Consider the following 18,255-nt stretch of genomic DNA (forward strand, 5'->3'; position numbering starts at 1 on the left):
ATATTATTCAAAAGAAAAGTAAAATATTATTTTTAATATCTATGTTAATGTACCTAGTTTATTTTAATTTTGCTAATATTTATATAGGATTTCAAATAATTAAAATTAAACTATTACATTTAGAATCATTATTAAATGTAGTATAATATTAATATAATTTCTAAAATGATAATATAACATTATTCAAAAAAAAGAAAATATTATTTTGAATATCTATGTTTATAAACCCGGTTCAATATTGATTTTGCTAATATTTATATAAGTTTTCAATTAAAAAATATTAAACTATAACGAATAGAATAATTATTAAATGTAGTATAATTTTAATATAATTTATAAAATAAAATTATGATATTATTCAAAAAAATACTAAAATCTTATTTTTAATATCTATGTTAATATACAGTATATATAGTATTAACAGATTAAAAATATTATATCAATTTATATCCAACCCTATGTATTTATTAATTAACTTTACTGAATTATATTTATTATTTAAATAAATGTTCTTTTTGTTATAATTAAAATTCAATAATTTACGTTTTTATTATCGAGAGACATTCAAACACTAGTTCTAAAATATAATATAATTTGGATAAATTAAATTTTGTACTATTTTTATGCATGATGTTTTTGTGTATTGTGTTAATTAACTTATAATTAGACTAAAAATAAAAAATGATTTAATTTTAAAAATTCAAGTTTTTCGCCTTAATATAACATTAAATTCGCTTAATTACAAAATATATTTGTTTGAAAAAATATTTTATTTATATAATGCATTGATTTTATTATACTTTTAATTATTAAATCTTCCTAACTGGGGCGATGTCTTTTGGACGGTCCAGCCTCAAATTGGTCTTGGATGGACAACCAATCTTTTAGTTGAGAAAATACGTGCGTAATATCTTGAAGCATGACCATTGGTATCTTCGAAGAATCGTATTTCGACTTGGGACGTCCGTTGTCCAACAACATGCTCACCTGTTCACTAAAACACAAATAAACAATAAGAGAATAATTTAAAGGAAAATATTCCGTATGTGATACTTACGAATTTCCATACAATAAATTTATGTCAAAGTATTTATACAAGAATTGAGTGCATCTCTCGACAGTGCACGAAGGCAACATCATTTTGAGGAAGTCATCTAATGCCACCATCAAATCTGAATATATGTAAGGATTGGCGTTTATGCAGCGAATCACTTTTCCGTTGATTATTGCCTTTTGGATCTGTGTTAAAAAATATAAATTATACACATTGATATAATTAAAAAATAATATAAACGTTTTGTATTCTATACAATCAATAAGCCTAAATAGTAGTTTTTTGTTTTGTTAATGTTAGTATCACTCTCTATAATTTAAAAACTAACAAGCCTGCAATATTAAACCTATTTTGTTTTATTAAATCGATCAATTAACAACTATTGAAACAGTTGTATGAATTTTAAAAATATTCCACAAATATTGAGTTAAAGAAATCACTAAATACTAAATATACACAAAAATAATATACACACAAGGTTTAATTATGTTCATGTTATTTTGTTAATGTTTAATTTATGTAAAACGTAATAATAAAGTTAAAATATTAATTTCAAGTTCAAGCCTATCTTATGATTATTTTATCAAAATTATCTATACTATAGGTACACAGCTATTAGCTGAAATCGATACATATGCTTATTTTGTAGATAAAAATTTACTTTTTTTATTTTTATTTTTTGTGTTTGTGTACACACGCTGTACAGGATAAGTAGTTGAAAAATGCTTCGATTTTAAACTTTTACGATAGTTTCGGACATCAAATTAAATCTAGTTTGTACATTAAAGATGTGAAATTCCCAGTACTTATTAAAATCACCGTGTATAAGAAAATATAACTAAGCAAAAACGAGATTTTTACGTGAATCCAGTTTTCGACAAAATTGCATTTTTTTTAATGCCTTAAACCTTTTAACCTTGTGTAACTTAATAACAAATGACTGGAGATACTTTAAATTTTAATAAAACGTTTATAATATTATTATATTTATAATTTATTTTGACTAATTTGTCTAAGCTGTTTATAGACATTTTCAAGATTTCTTATTTCTAAAAACGCAGATAAAAAATTTTTGTTTGGACAAAACGCGTAAAAATTTAATATAATATTCAAATGAAAATGTTCTTATAGATATTCAAGATATTTGTTGTATGTAGGTAATTAGTATCTGATAAGAGTCATTTTCCGTATATACAATGAAGTAATGATATATCATTGAACTCAAATTTAACACACCTATAATAGTGTCCCAATCGAAATCAGATGTACAGCAGTGGTACCTACACTTGCCTGTATTTTTTTAAATATAAAAACAGCTGTAGTAAAATAATCTTATGTAAAAAAAAAAAAAAATCATGAATTATGAATTTGTATTTTATAAACGTTTGAAAAATATTATTTTATTCTAGGACCCACAACTTCTGTCAATCTAACAATATTAAAAGATAATATGAAGGATTATGAACCTTGTATGCTGGATTATTTGATGAGTCTGGGTCTTGTGTCACCGTCCGTTCAGGTATTTTTTTTAATTTGAATCCATTCCTTAAAGTGTTGCGCTGTTGAGTGTTAGTTAAACGGCATTGCACAGATGTTGAACCACTATATGGCTGAACTTGAGGAGTAGTAATGATTTGTTGCTGTTGTTGTGGTTGAGGTTGTTGTTGTTGTTGCTTCTGCTGTTGATGCTGTTGTACCTGCTGTTGTTGGGCTTGACTAATGTAACTAGGACATTGATTATAGAATTGTTGCATTTGATTTGAGTGTGACATCACACTGCTACTGGGCACTGGATTGTACATGGTTGTCATACATTGGCTAATAGGCACAGCGTTGGAATATGACACAGTATTACTAAAATATATACATATTATACACACGTATATATATAAATAAATAATATTTTTGATTTAAGATATTTACAAATTTGATTATTTTGATAAAACTTACGCAATTACTGGTGCTGTATTGTTTACACTGACAAGAGGCGATGGTGGTATAACATGACTCCATGACATCATTAAACTATTGCCTTGAGACATCGGTGTTCTCTAAAAGTCGAATGAAAACACAACATGAAAAACTGTCGATTTACTAATAAAAATACACATATGTAGCCCTTAACATAAAAATATTATTATTTTTAAAAATATAACCATCTATTAAATACAAGCTTTATAAATAATTATCATACACAAAAGCATAACTTTTAGTTAATATACATTTTTTTAATTTGAAATTAACTGTAATAAAGTATCAAATAATATTAAATTATACAATAACTCAAAAAATTAACACAGTTGGTCTAAAGTTATTTATAAATAATTTCAACACAAACAAAAGCTATATACACTTTAAATGTAGAATTATTATTTATTATTATATTAGTATATTACTCTAAGTCTACAAGAACACGTGACTAAATTTTTTAATATAATTAAAAGCAGTGATGAATTATTCAAATTACCAACTGATGAATGATAATTTAATTGTAAAAATTTGTGTTTGTATTAAATCAAAATATTAAATTTTCAGTGTGAGCTTTAAACCTGCAATGACATTATTTATACATTGAGAATTTAGGATGACATGATATTATAGAAAAAAATTGATTTATATGGAAAAACATGCTCGACACCACCACTATTAATAGTGTAAGAAAAGTATATTAAAATAAACAAATAAAAACATAACTGCGAGTAAAAATTAAAGCATTTAAATCGTTTTTCCTATTTATATATCATATTATAGTATTACTTTGTTAGATACAAAATGTATAGTTAATATACCTATTTATTTATAGACCCATTGTTTATTAACAGTTAGGTAATACTGAAAAAAAATTTAGCATTGGTCCATTTGAATAAATTATGAAAAACAAAAGCAACAGTTTTTTTTCTTATTCTTAAATACAAAATCAATTTAATAAATTTAATAAACTGAGTACATAATACATTTGATTTGCTAGCCATTTATTTTGAAAGCTGTTCATTACCTTTGGCATACTTTATGGCATCACTGGTGCTGAAGCTGTCAATGAGTGTGGAATAGTACTTTCAGGGGCAGGCACTTCAAGGGGGGCTCTGATCCAGACACCTGATGGATTAACATGGGTAGATTTTCGATTTATCAGGAGCTGTGCATCAATCAAGTTAGCAGGCCAATAGGGCCGAAATTGTGTGTCTGGTGGAAAATAATTCTTGATATCATCAAGACTAGTCACTGCGCACGAATCACTAGTATACAGCTCATTTCTGACACCCTGAACTCTACAACAGAACTTGAGATAGGCCAAGTCCCAATTTTCAAGTTTTACAGCACTGTGACCTAGGTTTTCCGTTTCACCCTCAAAATAAAAAAGTGGAACATATATATGGCCATCTTTAAGGCTGTATGGCACAACAGATTCGGAGTTGATAGAAATAAAACCACATTTTTCGCTGAGACTAGGAGTATTATTGCACTGTAGTTTTTTGACACATATTTCTATAAATGTGTACAACTCGTGGACATCTTCTAAACGGACAATATAATCTTTGCCCGCATAGAATTTATCTTTTCCATATAAACCGTCACAATGTCTTATGTTAATCTCATTTAATATCTGTGCTTCCCAATCAGTGATAAAGTGACTTCTCACTGATGCACATATAAAAATATCTGCATGCAAATAGGGTATGTAATTGCTGAGCAGCTGAGTTTCAGTCATCCGTACAGATACAAACTTCAATTCTTCACCATTAATTACACGAGTAATACATGGTACATGGTATCTTGCAATAGATTTCCAGGAAAATATACCTATATTGCACAAAATAACATTCATTTTAAAGTATCCTCATAAGAAATTACAAAACATGTGTTTCCTATTTACTTACTGTTAATACGTTTTATATCTTCACAATCTTTAGGTAAATTTTCTTGCTTGTTCTTTTGTAAACCCGGTGCAATAGTCGGAGTAACTGCTCCACTAACTCTGTTTATATTATAAACATCGGCTAAAGAAGTAATTAGCAATTATTAGTAATTATTTAAATACAATTAAATTATAGATAAAAATATAATATTGATAATAAAATGAATTTAAAAAAAAAATAATAAACCTAGAATATGGCTTTATAAAAAAAGTTATAAATATGTGGAATTATTTAAAAAAATTAAAAGAGATATTTTTCTTGCATTTGTTTTTAAATAATTTTGCTGGGAAAAAATAGTAATCTAAGTAAATTTACATAAATTATATTAAAATTCGTTAACATGATTAACTATAGTCTATATAGATGTTGATAACAATAGTAGGTAGTAAAAACTTGTTGGTAACATTTACTAATAATACTAATAATGTTAATACAAAATCTACATAAAACACCAATCATTTATAATATAGATACAAAAGATACGATAATAAAATATAATACTACAACCATTATTATCTACCTGAAATTTAGGACACTCGGAGAGAAAGTAAAAGAAAATAGTAGACTTAATTACTGTAAGATTTATAACTTTATGAGTGTACAATAAGAATAAGATATGCCAAGATTGGTAAGCCGTGATTAAAAAAATAAACAATTAAATTTGATAATCAAAATAATAATGGATTAGTCTACTTGGTTACATGTTGCTTTCACTTAACAAGTCATGTATTCAAAATATTAAGTATTTTTTTCGGTTATCCCGATTACCACAGGTCTCAATCCCATTATCTCGACTACCACTCAAAGTCTTAACCAATATTAATTTGTCATTTATATAATTATTATAATGTATGTTTATTATAATAATTTATTTATTATAATATATATTTATATATTATATAATTTATTTATTAATTTATTAATTAAACAAAGATAGTATATATATATAAAAAAATTAAAAAAGATATTTTTCTTGCATTTGTTTTTAAATACTTTTGCTTGGAAAAAATATGAATCTAAGTTAATTTACATAAATTATATTAAAATTCGTTAACATCATTAACTACCCACACAACATTTTTCAATGTAACTTAAATAAATATTTGTTTTTTGTTTAACATTCAAATTAAAATATTTTTAATACATTTAAGAGTTTATAAATATTTAATAAATGTATAACATTTCATATATATTTTTAAGAATGTATAAATATTTATTAAATTTATAAGATTCAATATTTTTAAATATAACTTAAACCTAAATAAATAATAATTTAATTACATTTTTTTAATAAATAATATAATAGCAGTATCCTTGTTCTGCAGTAACATACTTGTATAATTTGACAATAATTAACAATTTCATTATTCTCCATTTTATACACATAAACCGTCTTCAACGACTATAAAGTATAACGACTAACGAGTCAATAATAAATAGAAATTAAATAGAAAATAATATCATAATATGTACTATCATGGTATTATATTACCTATATTATTCTACAAAAGGCATTATCATTGATTGTACTACAGCCTAAAAATTGGCCCAGACTAGTGATGGGCATAATCAAGATATTTCGATTATGAGTAAAATAATCGAGTAAGTTCTGATATGATTAACGTGATGGAATTTTGAAATGTTTTGAATTATTATTTAGTAATTGATTATTTAGTAGGTAAATTTTAAATCTGAAAAATGGTTTACATATGACATAGCAATTTTCAATGTTGTACATATTTAATATTTACGATTATATGTATTTATTACCTAGATATGTACTTTAATCCTGAACAGGTTAAACTACTGAGTTTTGATTCTCTTGCTGGTTGTGAACTTATAAAACATCAATAAGGTGTGAAATTTTAATTTGATGGTCAAGCCGACTATCGCTACCTTATCTGATGTTTTTTATTTTTTAATTTATTATAGTTATGTTTTTAGTCATTTCTACATTCTAAATTTCTAACTCAGTTGTATAAATAAATACAAAAAATGCGATGTATGTTTATAAATGAAACAATATACACATTTATTATTTTTATCAAAAATAATTTTATTCATAGGCGCATTATAAATAAACTCTGCTATCGCAAATCACCATTTTACTGTTTAATTATAGGAGGGGCATGTTGACGATTTTTTGATTGTTTTTTTCCAAATATAATTGTTTAACAATCTTGCAAGCCAAAGCCATAAACAGTTAGCACTTTAGCAGTTAACCTTAACAGTTGACAATCGTATATTTTTCGACAGTTTTAACTGTATTAAATTTCAGAAGTATTTTCTTAATTTATTTAAATATGAGACCGGGCTGTAAACAACGTTTTGGGATCATTTTAAAAAAACATACTAATAATTAAACTGTTACGTGTCAAAAATGTAAAAAGGATTATAAATATAATGGAAACACGACAAACTTAAAAGGTAGGTACTTAAAAATTATAATCTTTTAATAAGGGTTTCCAGAACTTTTAAATTAGGTACACAGAATTATGTATCTGTTTACCCTTTTCTTTGGATTTATTTGAAACAGCTTAGTTTATTAATTTAAATTTTAAATAACCGCATTTCACATATTTTATAGAAAATGCCTTTCCACGTCCCGTGGGTTTTTTTGAAAATAAAGCTATTATTTATTATATGTACCTATTTTATAATATTAAGCTATAATAAATACTAATTTCACAATTTTTGTATCTTTTTAAATTTACAATATAACATTAAAAACGAATACACCCAACCAAACTCAATCCGAACACTCATAATGAAGATGATCCAGATAACCAATTAATACAGATTACCGAAAATACATTTAGTCACTCTACTTCAGTAATTTCTTCTAATTTATCATCTGAATATTAAATTTCGTCTCAATTTTCTGAGCCACCATCAAAACGGCCTAGTCAACTATAACTTTTTGATTCAACAAAAATAAATGAACTGAGTTATTCTGAAATTAAGGCTATTAATAAATCTTTAATTAAAATGATTGTCGCTGATTATCAACCACTCTCGTTAGTAGAAAACGTTGGATTTATTGAGTATACTAAAATATTGCAACCACTTTATTCGATCCCTAGTAGAAAAGTATTAACTTCGAAATTGTTACCACAAGAATATAATGTTATAATTCTTAAAATAAAATCTATTCTTCTAAATGTAAATGATTTATCAATAACGACAGATATGTGGACATCCGATTCCAATAAGTTATATATAACAGTGATGTGCCATTTTATTTTTGATGACCAATTATATTCATTAGTAATTGCAACTAAAGACGTTTCTGACAGACACACTGGTCAAAATATAGCCGCTACACTTACAAATATTTTTAATGAGTGGAATATAGCAAATAAAATAATAACTGTGGTATCAGACAATGGGTCAAATATTAAAAAGGCAATAAACGAACACCTTCTTAAACACCATTACCCATGTATAGTACACACACTAAACTTGAGTATAAATTAGGCAATAAATGAAAATTCTGATATAATTCAAATTTTAAAAAAAAATGTAGAACGATAGTAGGGCATTTCAAGCACAGCAGTAACGCTACTGAAAAACTCAAAGATTTTCAATAATTGCAAATGAACTTACCTCCATTAAAAGTTAAGCAAGATGTGACTACAAGGTAGAATTCTAATTTTATAATGATGGAAAGACTTGTAAACATTAAAGCCCCTTTATATGCTACTATGTCAACTCAACCTCGAGCACCAAATTATTTAAATGCGTCCGAGTGGGAAATAATATTAGATTGTAGGTACTCATATTTTAAAGCCATTTCAAATAAGGCAGCGAAATTATAAGGTAAAAAGTGCCCAACATTAAGTGTAGTTATACCACTTAATAGAGATCTTCAACATATTTTAAGAAACTTGAAAACAGAAACTGATATATTGAGGATGTATTTAGAAATATGTTGATGGATATAGTCAGTAGACGACTAGGCATTTTAGAAAAGAATAAAATTGTTGCAAAAGCAACATTCTTAGACCCACGGTTCAAAAAAATTGCGTTTGGTTTACTTGAAAATGCTAGTAATGCGCAAAAATGGGTAAGCGAAGAATTGACAATGATGATCAACACAAATACTGAAATGGAAAACGAAATTAATACAACTGAATCTACCACAGCACTCACGTTAAATAATACTAATAATACAACTGAATCACTGTGGGAGCATTTTGATAAAAAAGTCGCTCAAGTCAAAACTACATCAAGTCCAAATATAACTTCTACTTTGATAATACGTCAATATTTAGAAATGACACTTTTAGACCGTAAAACACCCATTGGAATTTTGGAAACAGTATAAAAACACATTTCCGGATTTGTATAATATGCAGCTGAAGTATTTGTGTATTCCAGCAACATCTATTCCGTCTGAACGTGTATTTTCAAAAACAGAACTGATCACCAATAATCGTAGAAATCGGCTATCATCAAAAAATTTAGATTTTATTATATTTTTAAATAGTAATTTGAATTTGTTTTAAATTTTTTTGTTCATTTTTACATTTTGTCTAGTTTTGTTCATTAAATATTAATTATCTATATACTTATTATTACGAGCTGTTATAAAGTTATTTATTAGTTTACTATTATTTTTAATTTGGAGAATATTTAATAAATTTTATTTGAAACTTAAAATGCATTGTCAACATTTGCTGGATTTGATAACTATACATATATTTATAATATATATAATATGTAATATATTTATAACGTTTCATTTCAAATATATAAAAAAAATATGATAGATTTTTTTTTCATAATTAGGAATTTACAGTATTATAAACCAACAGATTTATTTAAAATTTACATCATAATTATTAAATAAAAAAATAAGTTTAATTTTCTAACATATTATATTACTGCATCAAACTAATAAGATAAGAAAATTATTAGAAATATGAAAAAAACCCAAGGTCTGAAGTTTAATCCATCCAAAAATATAACAAGGTTATACGTGCGTACGTGACAAAACCAGTGAGTATTAAAGCATTAAACCGAATCCAGAATTTTCGAGTTTACAGACTAAGCAGTTCATGGTTTCAGATTTACCATTACTAATTGTAATTGATTCATTTGGTTCGTTATGTTGTTACCGTTTGTGTGTGTGTGTGTGTGTGTGTGTGTGTGTGTGTGTGTGTGACGTTTTTGGCGTTTTTGCTCCGCGAAGAAAATCGTGAACTTGTCGTTTAATATTTATATTTTATACTTTTATAGTTTTATTCGCGATCCTTACTGACTCAAATATATTTTTTAAATTGAACTTAAAAGTCTTATGTCCCGTTTTTAGCCCACAAAGAACGCATGTGGTGTACTTTAATTGTATGCGTCGCCGTTGTGTATTAATGCCGTTATAGGCGTACATCGCCATTCGCGTCATCATGTGACAAATTGTTTTGTATAGGTATTAAATACCAAGGCTGGGCAAGTTAACGTTTTTTTTTTAACACGTTAAGTTAAGTTATTTTAAAATAATAAAGTTAAGTTACCTAAGTTAAAAGTTACTCATATTTTTTTTCGTTAACTTTGTAAAAAAAGTAACTTAATTTATAATTTAAAATTAAAATTTTCTAATTTTAAAATAAAAAATTCCAGAAACATAGTAATGTTTAATAGATAGTTTTTCTTTATTCACAAGAAAATTACTGGGGAAATTTAAAATGATACATCAAAGTATTAGATTGCTATCAAAAAACTTATTTTTCTAAAAATACTATTCAAAAGTTTGCATTATTATTTGGACTAAAATTAACTTAAAGTTAACACGTTGATAATTTAAAAAAAGTAACTTATTAAGTTAAAAGTTAATTTCAAAAAAAAGTAACGAGTTAATTAACTTAACGCTTTAACATAATTTTAACTTTTAATTCGTTAATGCCCAGCCTTGCTGAATACTTTTGCTTTTTATACATCGCTGCTGTTTGTCCGAGTCACAAGTGAGCTCGCCATCCTTTTCACTTTTACCACACGTCCACGACTGATCAGTTATTAAGTATTTTTTAGTTTTACTAGATCCACATCGGTAACTATGAGATTATAATATGATATAATAAGACTTTAGACCATATACATTTTAAAATTAATATTAGTATAAGGGTACATTAATTCATATTTTTGTTTTTGTCTAAAATAGGGCATATGAGTTGGTTGTTCTGTTGATTGTATTTATTTAAACTTTATTATTATACTTACATTTACATATGTATATAATAGGTATATAGGTAGTATTGTTAAAATAGTTAATTCATAAACATTTAATTTGTAATTAAAATAGCATTTCATAACAGTAAATCAACTAAACGTAGACAATTTTTAGAGGAATTAAAAATGTTAGACTATATTGAAACAGACCAATTAATTGAACCTCATACGACTACGTCATCTCAAAATGTTCCTTGTAGTAGTACTAGTAGTAACAATTATATTTATACTGAATTAAACTCTGAATTCACTATTACTCCTCCAGAACTTATCATTTGATTTTGATTACAGCAATGATGTATGTAGTGATAAAAGTAATAATTTTAGTTTAACATCTGATTCTGGTATTGAGAAATTATACGATAATACATTTAGCCAGGAAAACAGTTTTTTTTAAAGTAATTCATCAATTTTAAATAAACTAAGTGAGTGAGCTGTATAATTTAATATACCAAATGTTTCTTTGAGTGCCTTATTAAAAATTTTGAAAACTCATAACTGTCATAGTTATTTCCCTCTTAATGCTAGAACTATTTTAAAAAATAAATCAAGTAAAAATAATTTGAAGGTACAAACTGTATCACCTGGAATTTTCCATTATTTCAAAATTTAAAATGCCGTAAATTTAATTTATAACTCTAATAGTCAATACTTTTTTGATGATTAAAATAGTAATTGAGGTGGATGGTCTCCCTATAGTAAAAGTTTCTCAAGCTGTTTTTGGCCAATTCTTGGATATATTCGTAATCCTTGATTTAAACCATATGTTTCTCTTGTTGGGTTGTATTGGGGCAAAGATAAACCTCTAAACTGCAATGATTTCTTATTAGATTTGGTTAATGAACTAAAATATTTATACAAAAATGGTTTTCAAATAAAAAATTGTATCGAACGAACGTGTGGTTGTATATACTTTTTGTTGTGATTTACCAGTTAAAAGCTTTATTCTGAAGACCACAGGTCATACAGGTTTTTTTCCATGCACAAGATGTACAATTGAAGGTGTTTATTCTGAACATAGTTTGTTTTCCTGGTGTTGATTTTACCAAAAGAACTCACTTAGATTTTATTAACAGAACAGATAATGAATTTCATATGACAGATACCATTCCCATAATTACTGAAATACCTAAAATTAACCTTGTTGACAGCTTTAGCCTTGACTACATGCATCTTGTTTATTTGGGAGTAACAAAAAATTAATTTTACTATGGCTTGGTATCTTAAAAAATGCTCAGACTTCTGTAAGACTTCAAAGTAAAAAGGTTATAGATAAACAAATGTTATTTTTAAAACATTCAATATGCAGTGATTTTTCTCTACTTCCAAGAGGTTTATATGAACTTCTTAGATGGAAGGCGACAGAATTTCATGAGTTTCTATTATATACAGTTCCAGTAGTTTTAAAAAATATTATTAATGATAATTGTTACTTACATTTTGTTTGTTTGCATGTTAGTTTTTGGATTCTTTTAACTCAAAATAGCAGTCCAGACCTTATTAAATTTGTAGAAAAATTACCTATATATTTTGTTAATGAATTTGAAAAATTATATGGTAGGCAATTTGTGTCACTTAATATAATGGTTTATTATATATTGTTGAAGATTATAACAAATATGGGCTTCTAGATAATTGTTCATGTTTTCCGATTGAAAATAACATGAAAACCCTTTAAAAAATGATACGGAAACATGAGGTTTTTTTTATGATGATGATGATAAAGTTAATCAAAAGTTCAAGCATAAGAAACTCATATTCAACAGCATCTTAAAGCTCATGTCCAATTTATTTAGGTAATATATGTACTCATTTATACCTTCTTATTCAATGGTGTTTTTTGTACCTATATTATCTACATCTTTAAACATTTTAAAGATTCTGAAGTTACTGAAAATAATGCAGCAATTAATAACTACATCAATCAAACCAAACACTAAAATAATTAACCACAATACAAAATTTCAGTCACTATCTCCCAAAAAATTCAAAACAATAATTGAAAGCAAACCTAATGATTGGTTTCCATCTCCCCTTAAAGCATTAGCTTCAAGTAATTATAATATGCATTACAATAGTAATAAACATTATGTAATATATATTTAAAAATATTAATTATATATGTCTGTGATCTTAAAAATTATTATTCTAAACAATGTTTTCCTTTAAAATTAATTGCCATTGCCCATTAGCTATGTATTTTAATAATATTTAAAATTCATGTATTATACTATATTTACTAAATTTTGTAATAAAATTAATATTATAATATATATGGTGATATTTTATTAAACATACATAAGTACTTATTATCATTACCATATTTCATTTTCTAGAAGTAGTAAGAAAACTGTCTTATTATGATAAGAGTCCTAAGCCAATATTTATTGAAAAACCAGGTAATATATATTATATAACCCATGTATATTATACCCATATAATTAATGTAAATTATTATACTCGACAGTAAAACAATTGACAATTTTTAATAAATTATTATCAGATGATGATGATGAAAACATGCTCAACCAGATGGTGCAAATGGTTATTTTATGACAAAACCTAATACTCCTATTTCATCATCAAAAACAGCAATTATTAATTATTCTGATAAGAGTCAAGATAAAAGTATACATTTTTTAAAATGTGTAATACACATACTATAATATATTTTATTATAAACTGAATAAATGGGACAAATCAAATTTATGTAAACTAAATATTTTGTTTAGACAATGTTAACCTTATTTATTAATCACATTTAATTATTAATGTTTTTATTCTCTATTCACTTTTTATTAAAATTGTCCACAACTTATTTTTATGTAATATGCAAACCAATATTTTATGAGTAAGAAAGGTTTCTATAATAATGATATAATAATCCTCGAATGTCATAATTTTTTTTTTTTTTATTGGTTTATATTACTATACATGTTATAAGTAATAACTAACTTATAATTTGTTATTATAGGTTCACAAAAGATGCTAAAATCTATATAAAAAAAAAATAAAAACATATTGAAATAAAGCAAAATGAAATATGAGTATTAAATAAATTGGAATCTATTGAATCAAATTATGGGAATATTTATAAACATGACGATATAAATAATAATAATGAATTACAAAAGTGCAATTTTCCAATAGATGACTTATATAATTAAAATATTATAGAAAACCAAATTAATACAAGTTTAAATTTTAAGAAATGTTTGGTATGTACTCGTATTTAGTGGTAGAATATACCATTATTATGAATTTAAATAATATTATAAAATCATAAACTGTCGTTTAGATTACAAAAGTTGTTTAACACTATACTAGAATATAAAACTTATATTATTAAAATTCCCTCCCACTTTAGGTACATTATGGGTTAAATATTAAGAACCATTATTAATTTTCATTAGTAACCAATTAAATTTTCGTAGTTATTTTCACTTTAAACATTATAATAATATACTATTATAGTAGTTGTACAGTATGTTTAATATGTATTATAACATTTATTCCTTTCATTTTAGATTCAATATTTATCATATTCAGGAGGCAATAACATTAATTGTACCATGAAGAGAATACTTATGAAATTATTTACTGACAATTTGCTATCCTTATTTTTATATAGTGGTAAAAAAAGAAAAAAGAAATTTTGCGATCTGATTATTTGTCCTGTTATTTTTAGTGAGATTATTATAATTAAATGTTATTTCTTCACATTTAAATAAATGCATTATAGTTTATTTAATTTTCTATAATTTTACAGATGCAGTAAAATGTCAATCTAAATTTATGAATATTTCACAAAATGAATTAGAAGGTAGAACAAGTATCATTTAGCACAGGCACCATTTAACATTAAAAAACAATAAAAAAACTTGGAACAAATGCAGCAACTGCAGAATAACTACACTATATCAATTATTGTCATTTATAATTTTTTATTTTTCTTAAATTAATTGTAAAATTAACCAAAAATGAAACATGCAGTATTTTAAAAAAATGTTGTTAAAATTATTATTACTACCTATTTTTTTTGTTTATCAAAACCCGAAAATCTTGTTGTTAAATATAATGTTTAAAAATTGTTTTTTTTTTTAGATTCTTATAAATACATTTGTCAATTCATAGTTAAACATTATTATTTTTTGTTTTTATTACTTATATAGTATATTATTTTAATAATTATAGAACATACCTATTATGCTACTTTTAAAATTGGTAACATTTCAAATATTTTATTTAGTGATTTAATAAATCCTATAATTTATTTATTAAATATTGAAATTTAAATTTAAAAGAAAGTTTATTGTCAATATTGGATAAACATTAGAAATGGGTCCAAAAAATCAATTTTCAATATTTATTATAAAGATATTTATGAATGAAAAATTAATGTTGATTAAATATAAAATGTTTAATATCAAATGTTAAATAAAAGTTTATTTAATATATATTTGTTGTGTGAGTATAGTCTATATGTGTTGATAACAATAGTAGTAAAAATTTGTTGGTAACATACTAGGTACTAATAATTTTAATATAAAATCTACATAAAACACCGATCATTTATAATATAGATACAAAAGATACGATAATAAAATATAATACCACAACCATTATTACCTACCTGAAATTTAGGACACACGGAGAGAAAGTAAAAGAAAATAGTAGACTTATTTACCGTAAGATTTATAACTTTATGAGTGTACAATAAGAATAAGATATGCCAAGATTGGTAAGCCGTGATTAAAAAAATAAACGATTAAATTTGATACTCAAAATAATAATGGATTAGTCTACTTGGTTACATGTTGCTTTCACTAAACAAGTCATGTATTAAAAATATTAAGTACTTTTCTCGGTTATCCCGACTACCACAAGTCTCAATCCCATTATCTCGACTACCTCCTCAAAGTCTTGACCAATATGAATTTGTCATTTATATAATTAATATGATGTATTGTATATAATGTATATAATATATATATACATATATATATGTATAAACAATTAAACTCAATCTCACATCATATTTCAGTTTAACTAACTAAAAAATAATAAATAAATAAGATATTACAACGCTAATAGTATTAACATTGTTATACATCCCAACACACATTGATAAAATAATAATGCAATAATATATTTAAATGGCAATTATAGCTTGTAATAATTAATTTTCGTAATGTACAAATTACATTAGGTACACGACATATTAATCGTTAGGTTTGAAATCGTTTTTAAACATTACCTTCGTTAGCGGGAACGCTGTTAATATCTTCCATTTTTCAATCGTCCGTCACTGGTTGCTTGACAATTGGAATAGAAGGGACGGTGGCGCGAGGGAGAGCGGGGACAGGGCACGTTATTCGAAGAATATAATAAAATGCCGAAAACAAAAGAAAAACCGATTACTGTTAAAATATAAATAAATACGTATGGATTGTTGATAAATATTACTGTTCAAACGAACGGCTGCGCAAGCGGCTGTCGGGAACAACACGGAAACCTCGTGGTGGTTTGTTTTGAGAATGCGTGTCGTTGGACGAGCTACGACAAGCAGGGTGGGCGGACAAATGGCGAATATACTCGAGTCTCGAACGTTGTCTGACACTCCGACCGGCACCCGAGCCGTGGAGGGGATAGCGACGTCCTTGTCGGCCAAGCGGTGCGGCGGCGTAGGCGGCGAACCTACACAACGGTCCCTTGTGCGCCGGTGTTTGCCGTACGTTTTGCGCGTGCGTGAGCGAAATGAAACGACCGAGGACGAAAACCAGTTCGCGGCTGCCGAAGCCTCTGAGCGAGATACGAGTCCGCGACCGTAAACCGGCGACCCGCGCCCCATGCCCGCCCGTAGTTCGCGGCGCGGCGGCGTCCAATGGCGCCGGCCCGCGTCGTCCGTTGGCACGTAAAACCCATTAGACTGAGACTATACACGGCGTTTTCCGCCGCTTTTCGAACGTTGCGTATTCCGCGTCGTTTTCCGTCGAATTGTTAACGCGTTGGTTTATATCGGAGTAGCTATACACGATGGACGTGATACGCCGCTTTTTGATCCGCGTCGGAAAACGCCGGGCGGTATGCGTATTGGCGGGCGAACGCCGAAGTATTACGTCCGTCGTGTATAGCTATTCCGATATAAACCAACGCATTTTCAATTCGACGGAAAACGCCGTGTATAGCCTCGGCTTTAAGCGGCGACCCCACCGACTAGTACCCGGGATAGAGGCTATCGGCGCGGCGAGCTCGCTTTGTTCAAAGGTTTTTCGTATAGTGTACAAACACGGGAACGATAATAATTTATTAAAAATAATTTATTATTTATTTTATTCGGCTGTTTTGTCCGATCTGTCGGTACTTCGAAAGCTGTTCGTTTATGATTTGTTTGTTTTGCATTCAATACCTAATACTTTGTAATACAAAAATATGTTGTTTTGTGTTGTCAGTAGCTTAACCTTTAAAAATATCTTCAACCATTGCTTGTGATGTATAGCATAAAATTAAAAAAAAAATAGTACAATTAAATGGTGTAAATGGTTATTGTTGACAGATACACACTAATAAGAATTATTAAGCTTCATTACACCCGAATTATTTAGTAAAACAGAGAGCTAAACCCAAAATTTGTCGCAGTACAGAAATGGTTCAAGTGCTCGAGATTTGGCATCACTTATCAATTATAACAGTAGTCGATGGGTTTAGGCGTTAGGTACCCCTACCTAGATAAGCAGGTTTAAATCCCGTTCCGGCGGTTTCACAGTCGATCCGACGGCGGTGCTTTGATTAGCACGGTCGCACTCACAAAGTGTTGTGTTCAAAAGGGATCAAATCGTTACTGCCACGTAACCTCAACCAAGATTCGCTTGAATGTTTTTTTGGAGCAATTAGGAACGTTGGATCAGCAAATCCTAATTGCAATGTTTTCACTTCCGCCTACAAGACCTTAGTTCTCAATAATTTGTTATCTTCACATTCACCGGGGACAAATTGTAAGGAAGATTTTGCAGAAGGAAGCTTGGCTTCTTTCAAAAATGTATTCATGTTTTCAAAAAC

The 18,255-nt window shown here is 27.0% G+C and overlaps 1 pseudogene; it reads right to left on the reverse strand.

Moving 5' to 3' along the window:
* Positions 1–639: 639 nt before the first annotated feature.
* Positions 640–16,848, reverse strand: LOC126549987 (uncharacterized; annotated as a pseudogene).
* Positions 16,849–18,255: the final 1,407 nt, after the last annotated feature.

The sequence above is a fragment of the Aphis gossypii genome, chromosome 2 (genome assembly GCF_020184175.1).
Source record: "Aphis gossypii isolate Hap1 chromosome 2, ASM2018417v2, whole genome shotgun sequence".
In the NCBI taxonomy this organism is placed as follows: Eukaryota; Metazoa; Arthropoda; class Insecta; order Hemiptera; family Aphididae; genus Aphis; species Aphis gossypii.